General features: G+C 32.7%; 1 long non-coding RNA gene across 1 annotated transcript in view; it reads right to left on the bottom strand.

Moving 5' to 3' along the window:
* LOC113480359 overlaps nucleotides 1-7,377 on the bottom strand; it is an 18,332-nt gene extending 10,955 nt beyond the window's left edge. The window contains exon 1 of the long non-coding RNA XR_003398471.1: nucleotides 152-7,377. This is a non-coding gene — a long non-coding RNA (uncharacterized LOC113480359). The remainder of the gene's footprint in view (nucleotides 1-151) is intronic.
* Nucleotides 7,378-7,814: the final 437 nt, after the last annotated feature.

Below are 7,814 nucleotides of genomic sequence, written 5' to 3'. Positions count from 1 at the left end.
ATATATATATATATAAAATTTAATAAGTAAAACTTGAGGAAGAAATAAAAGAGTCTTGCTGTCTTCCTGTAACATTATAACCATGGCCTGTAAAGTAGCAGAGCCTGAAAAAAAACCTACAGAATATCCACTGTTACTTGAAGATTCTTACTGCATTTTAAGGATTTGGATTCTTAGAAGGAGCGATCTTGAAGCAGAAGTTAAGGTAAAACAGAAAAGTGATTTTTAAATACAATTAGGTAATGACCTATAAATAGGAACAATAAACTGGAGAAAACATACCTCTGCTTGCTGTCCATAAGAGAGAAATCCCCTTCTTTATGATAATGTTTATGTTAGTTATGAAGAGAAATTAGGTGAAGTGAAAAACTACAGAAAGATAATAGGGGGAAGGTATTAGTCCTTTGCTTAGAAGCTGGAAAGAATATACATGAGACAAACATGGGTTATACATGCAGTAAATTAGATAGAGAAACTGTGATGAAACCTCATTCTTGTATTAACCTGAAGATTTCATATATTGCAGGTTTCTTAAATAAGTATATCTCTTGTTGCTCTGTAAATAAAAATAAGGAAATCAAGATTCCCTTGTATGTTTTGGAGTTTCTAGCTCCTGCAGATATACTCAAGATATACTGAAGATGAGTAAACATAATTCTTATGAAAACAGTCAATAATATACCAGCAAAAATAATCTGATTTGTGGTTTGACTATTCTGACTGCAGAGTAATAAATTCCAAAGATTAAGTTTTCTGTCTTCCACCAAATAGGTAAAATACATTTGTTTCCAATATTATTAGTGATAAATAGAAGCAATAATGCTTATAAAAGCCAAAGAAGAACAGCAAGCAAGGCAGTTCTGGTGAGTGTTTAAGAAAACAAGTGTTGAGTTTTGATATGGTTTTCTATCTATCATGAAGATAGTGTGTATTGCACTTGATCAGGAATTTTTCAATTAAATGTTTTACTTGAAATATTAATCCACAAGAGTAACACTGTTTGTGAAAAAGGATTGTTCTTGAAAATGCTCATTAGAAATATATTATGGAAAAAAGTTTTTAAATTATTGAAATATCCTGTTTCAAAATTTTTAAATGTGAAGTTTCATTTTTCGGTTCAAATTGACTTTTCATTTTGAAATGTTGAAAAATGTATATAAAAAGGGATTAAAATTAAAATTATAGATGTAAAGCATTCCTTCATCAGATTTATAATTATTTTTTTAGATTATCAATTTGCCAAAGTTTTGAGAATTTAGGCTATTTTTTCAGAAGATTCAAAAACTTATCTAGCACAGAGACATTGTTTCTTCCTCATATTCAGTTGTACTGATTTTTCTCTCAGGACAGAGATTCTGATTCCAACTTCACTCATAACTTAAATCCTCCACTACTAGGTAAACTGTTTTTAAGGTTAAAAAAATCATTCACCCAGACTATTTGATTCATTCTCTTAATCAGGACTTTAAGAATCTTGGATGGAATTCGTCAGCTAACTATATCACACTTACACCCCTAGTGATACCCAGAAGGGTCTTCAGTGATTGAAGTGACAATGGTACACCTGCTAACCTTAACTAAATTGTTGTATTCAAGAAGAGATATTAAGTGGTATTACATACCTGTGTAAGCTATCTAATTATGAAATACTTAGACACTACAGACCTAACAAGTGGGCATCAACCAGCATTCATCTTGGGGTCACCAAGTGTCACCAAAAGTTATGTTTTAAGCTTGCGTTTAGTTCGGTGCCTGACTTTACCCTGAGCTTTCTAATTTGAGGAGAATAAAAGGAGAGAAGGAGGAAAGAAAGAAAAATAAAAAGATGGAACAGAACAGAAGTCTCTGGTATATGTCTACACTTCTGTCAAGGAAGTAAAAGTAGAGTGGACTAAATAAATCCGAGCAGCAATAGCTAGACAGTTATAATTTTCCAGTCTATGTAATTTAAAATAACTCTACACTACCTAGAAGTCACTTCTGTGACCGCAGAGTAGATGTAGCTTAAGAGGGTCGTCTTTTCTGGTTTTTGTTTTGGTTTCAACTCTTCTATTATTGCCAAGTTTTTCAAAGTCTGTAAAGCAAAGTACTGTTAAAACCCATATTACTCAGTAGGTGCTTATTACCCAGGAAAATTATATACATTACTGATTTATAAATCAATTTATTAGGAATAATTCAGTTTAGATAAGTAATTATCAATAATTTGTGAAGTGCTCTTTACCTTATTTACAACATTACCACTTACTGTTTTTAAAATAAAAGACCTTTTAGCATCTTTGAGATATTTTGACAATATAAATTTTATTTTCATTACGTTTTTATTAATCTATGAAAACTACGCAGGTGTTTTGCCATGACGAACCCATGTAAGTGTTTTATCATGTGCTTTATTATAGGGTTATAAATGTAGAGAATGAATATTGTACTTTTGTATTTAACTTAGAAATTTTTTGCAGCAAAACAGAAACTCTGTGATCTTCAGTTTCTGTACATATAGAAAAAGTAGAATGGATGGAATGTTCAGAAATCAGAGAGAAAAATAATTGAACATCTTAAGTGGTTCTAGGATGGATAAAGTTTACATGGGATTTAGCCTTTCTGAATTGCTGAGCATATCTCCTCCAACCACATATAAACAGCCAGGATATTTCTGACCAGTCTGATTTTTTTCTACATGAAACATGAATAAAATATTTTGTTTTCCATATGATGTACAGGGTTCTTATTGCCCTGATTTTCTCATAAAATGTTATCAGTTTCTTTCTTAGATCTAAGCATCTTTCCTAGCTCATGAATATGGGGCAGTGGAAGACTGTATTTACTTATTTAGTAATACTATTTCTTCATTGCTTCAGGTCAATATCTTTAAAATGGATGCCTTATTCTTGTGTGGGTGTGGAATTTCAGAAACACCCAAACAAGTTAGAAATATTAATCTCATTACAGTGTTGATGTGTTTTTGAAAACCAACCTCCTTAATCTGTGTTTAGTCTAAATTTATAGTTTCAGAAAAGCATTTCCACCTTGGTTTTGTTCATTCTTGGCCTTTTCTCAATCAATATTGTTATGGATCTTGCGCGCTTTTTTTTTTTTTTTTTTTTTTCTTCTTTTGAAGATAAGCATATGTATTTGCATATAAATGAAAAGAAAGAAGAAAGTTAAGAGGTAACTTGATTATAGTCAATAAGTTGCTTCAAAGAGAGAAAATACTAGGAATTAAATGATGTCTTGAGCCAGCAAGGAAAAATACAACAAACACAGTATAAAAATTAAAACCAGATAAGTTAAAATTAACAATAAATTCCAAACTATTATTAATGAGGTTAGTTAACCACTGGAAGAAGTTAGCAAAGATAGTTGTGGTTTCTCCATTTTCTGATGCTTTCAAATCAGGATGGAACATCTTTCTGAAACATTTGTGTAGTCTAAAAGTTTGCTGGCCTCACTTCAGATGTAACTAAGTGGCATCCTATATCCACTGAGTGACCAGTTCAAATAGTTCCTCTAGACAGAAAAATGTAAGAATAAGTATGTCAAAAGACATAATAATATTTTTTTTATCAGCTCTAATGAAATATCCAAGCTAGAAGAGCATTTTGTTACGATTTTAAATTTAAAATATCACAAATAGTATGGTGTAGAACAACATAATGCACTGTTGTCAAATTATAAATGTTTGTATTTCAGATGATTAATTAATTAATATGTCTGATGCACCTTGTGGTATTTACAAGGTAACAAATTTATATGCTCTGGAATTCAACACTGTTTTAGAGATTCCTAAGTTAGGTCTGAGAAAACTGGCATTTTGTATTGCAGTGTGAAATCCCAGGATCACAGAAATCCTAGTTCCTTAGTATTTGTCAAAGGTTTGAGCATATGCAAAGGAGTTTACCTTGTGTATAGCTTATGTGATGCAAAATTTAAATAACAATCTCTCCTTTTAGTGAATTATTAGATATGACCTGTTAATATCATTACCAAATGTTTCCACTGCTCGATAGGGCTTGAACCATAACAATTTTATGCATACTTTACAAAGTTCAAAAGTTGTGCAAGCAAAAATACTTGGTTTTGTAAGGTTTTTTTCAAAATGCCTGCAAGAATTTTTTCTTTCTTTTTTTTTCTTTCAATTCAAAAAATGTTCTTAGAAACATTACTAAAATGGATGTTGGGGGTTTTTTTCACTTGTTGAAAATGTGATATATCTAAACTCTCCGATATTTTCATAAATTTATGGAGTTTCAACTGGCTTTAAATAATTTTGATTTGTTAAATGTAGGCCTGGGTATAAAAGATTTGTTTTAATAAGCAATGCAGTAAAAATGCTGATCTGTTAACTTAGACCAGAATGCACACCCTTCCTGGGAGGACATTATCGAGGAGCATAAGCTTTCCCTTTAATGTAGAATAGCACTGCGTTTCCTGTGGTTTGATTCTGACAGATGTCATCTTAGAGTAAAGGCAGGATAATTTTTTTCATTAGATATTTCACGTAAATTTCATTTCCTACTTTGTCACCTCAATTTAACCAACAATCTTACACCGAAGTAATATGAAGACTTTTTATAGAGGTTGATAGTGCTTATCAAGCACATGCAAGTATTTTTACTTATGTAAGTATTCCTATGGCCCACACAGTAAACTGTTTCCATAGAGGACTTTATGGGGTGATGGGACTGAATAAAATCTCTTTTAGAATCCTATTATGAAAGTTATCCTGAACTATCCCAGTATGGGACACGCATTTCTTTGCTGTAGTAGGATCTGCCTCAAAAGGTTTTGGAGCTCTGGGAGCTTTTGGAGAATGGTGTATGAGGCTGTTGGCATGGCATCTCTGCTTTATCCATCAATTCCTAAGTGCAGCTTCTCTGGAGTTACACTGCAGTTGAATTCCCTAAGCGAAGAATGCCCCAGGGAATCCTGGAAGGGAGACTGGAAAATACCATCAATGGCCATACATTTTCAAAAGGGAAAGAGATCATATATTATATATATGATATTATATATATTAAATTTCCATAATGCTCATTTCTTAGTTGTAGTTTAAGGAATGTATTGCCATTAGCAGCTAATCACTATAAACTGGATAAAAGCCACGCTCTTCTTATAATTTTTTTTTTCTCTATTAGAATGAGTTTTTGTGGTGTGGTTATCTTCTAGATTTAAGGGGAGAAGATACCATTTTGTAATATGGTACATATTACAAAATAAATTCGTAATAAATGAAAATGGAACAAGGTCACAGTTCTATTATTTCATATCTGATGGGATGGTAAAGGAATAAAACTTATTTCATTCCACAGAAAACCAGTACTTTTCTTCTGTTTCCTTTTCATTGTTATACATTCTGTGTTACAGTTCAGTGCATTTTAGAAGGGCTGTAAAGAAATTAGAAATCTCATTCCTTAAAGATTCCCTGTAATGTTCATATTCAGCAAACTGGCATCTGGCATGGGGAACTCCTCCCTTATCACCATTTTTCCTCAGCAATTCATATAATTCCCCACTCCTTCTTTTATTAAAAGCAAAGTTGCTAACAGTCCAAGAAGAACTTAACTATTGGGTAAGATGTTAATTAACTCACAATAAAGACTTATGCAGCTTTACTACACGTGAGTTGAGCCTTCACCCAAGTCGAACACAACTTGCTTTCAGAGTTAGACCATCAATACAATGTTTTCATGCATTTTACATCAAGAAAGCCTGTGTCTCTGGGTAGGAGGCAGAACTTGTGTATTTAGTTACATGTTCAAATTCTGCTTGACTCCAGACCAGAAGCATGTGTGGTACAGGATATTTTGGCATTACATTTTATACATATTATTTTCCATCGCTTATCCAGGGGTTAAGTAAAGAGACTCAGTAACATACCTAAAATGAAAATGTTGGTAAACAATGCCACTGAAACAATATAAAGCTCACTATATCTTCTAGTGCATTTTTATATGAAGAAGTCCATCCTCACATAACTTCCTATTTAAGTGTTTGGTTTTGTTTGTTTGTTTTAATTGAAAGATGGTATTACATCAGATAATTGAGACAAGTTGTCTTGGACAAACTTCTATGTAAGCTTGAGTGCTAGTCAAATAAAATAATCTGTGTGCATGCTCAGCACGTCCACCTGTAACTACTATAGCCTGAACAACACCATTTCATCTGCATATAGCTCAGAAAAAGGAAACTTGAGAGGAAAATTTAATGTCAGGTGTCAAGTTCAGAAACGCTGTGTGAAATGAAATGCATTCTTGTCATATTGCACTGGTTTTGAAACGTCCGTAATACCTGTTGCAAAGGAAGAGAAAACTCACACTCCATGTCAGATGAGATTGGGTAAGGACTTCTTACAGCGAGTTGGTTAAAGTAGTATTTCTTGTAGTAGCTCTCGGCAAAATTCTGAATGTCCAGCTGGTGACTGGCAGTATGTTGCCCAGAAGAAACAGAATTATTTTTACAGTTTTTTGAAAATATGTATTTATTATAATGACACATTATTTGGGGGGAAGTATCAGCATCAAGAAGAAAAGCTGCCCATTTTACTCAGCTCTTACTCCTTGTACAAGCTAAAAGCTTTGCCATAATCAGAATTTATAGGAAGCAAAAACAGAGAAATATTATTTTGGAAGGAATCAGAGTTAACCTCTGGAAGGTGCTTTTTAGTAGGATTATAGTATAATTTTCACTTAGTTATTTGGAATTTTTTTTGTTGTTTTACTTTCCAGTAATTTTGAGTTGAATAGTTGCACTGTTGAACATTATTGGTTTTGGTACTCTTCCCTCTCTTCTCTCCATATGATTCAAACCCATCAAAATACAGGCCTCTTTGGCCAGTTAACTTCTCTCTGAAGATGTAGCAAAATAGCAAATTCTCTCACAATGCTATTAATATTCTCTGTGTACCTAGCAAGTTTCACAGATGTAACAGGGTTTAAGTCTCTCACGTCCATATGGGATTTGCTCTAATAAAATAATAGTTTTGCTTGAATGTTCACACATACACTCAGCAGTTATATATTTGCTGACATTTGAATTGAGCTCAACTTTGCATTTTTCGTCCCCCAAAATGTACAGCAAAAATAATGGAATATTAGTATGGGTTAGGTTTTTTCTTTTTCAGGAATCAATCTCCTTTGGGTAGTTCTTAACTAAATATGTTATAAATGTCTTAAAAGAATAAGCTAAAATAGATTCAGGTGATCTTTTTCCTCCCTTCACATTGTAATTATATATATGTATGTGTGTGTGTATGTATCTGAAAGTTTAATTTTCTGAAAAAAGGATGTACACATGAGTAACTTTGTAAAAGTTATTGTAGTGGGAGTATTTATTTTTAAATTCTTAAGGAACAGGACTGTAAATAAAAGACTATATTTTCTTCCTCAGTATTTTTGTTCATTTTATCAATTGTATGCAAAATATATTGTTGAGATAGCGTAGGTTTCTCTGTTGAAGTAATTCTGTCTAAATAACAGCTGTATTTGCACTGCTTTACTGATCAAGCTAGTACTCCAGGTTCAGCATGCTTGGTAGAAAGATACACAGTATTTTGGGTATCTGCCAAGAATTCAAATACGTAGCTTACTGATGTAATTTTTTTAAGGTATTTTAATACATTGGGGGGTGTGGGTGGGGTGTTGCATCTGGAACAATTTGCACACACATCTGGGGCTGTGGATTCCCTTTATTGCTCATGCCACTTTTGGCAACTTGTCACTTTTCCAAATACATAATATTGAAAAGCTCTTCAGTGCTTTTGAGTAACTTGGAGCATACTGCCTGCAAAATTATATTAAAATAGTATGTCAAATGTA

This window comes from Athene cunicularia (assembly GCF_003259725.1).
Source record: "Athene cunicularia isolate RWA chromosome 5 unlocalized genomic scaffold, athCun1 chr5_part1, whole genome shotgun sequence".
Lineage (NCBI taxonomy): Eukaryota > Metazoa > Chordata > Aves > Strigiformes > Strigidae > Athene > Athene cunicularia.
Note: the sequence above shows the minus strand (reverse complement) of the source record. Positions and strands in the feature narration are given on the sequence as shown.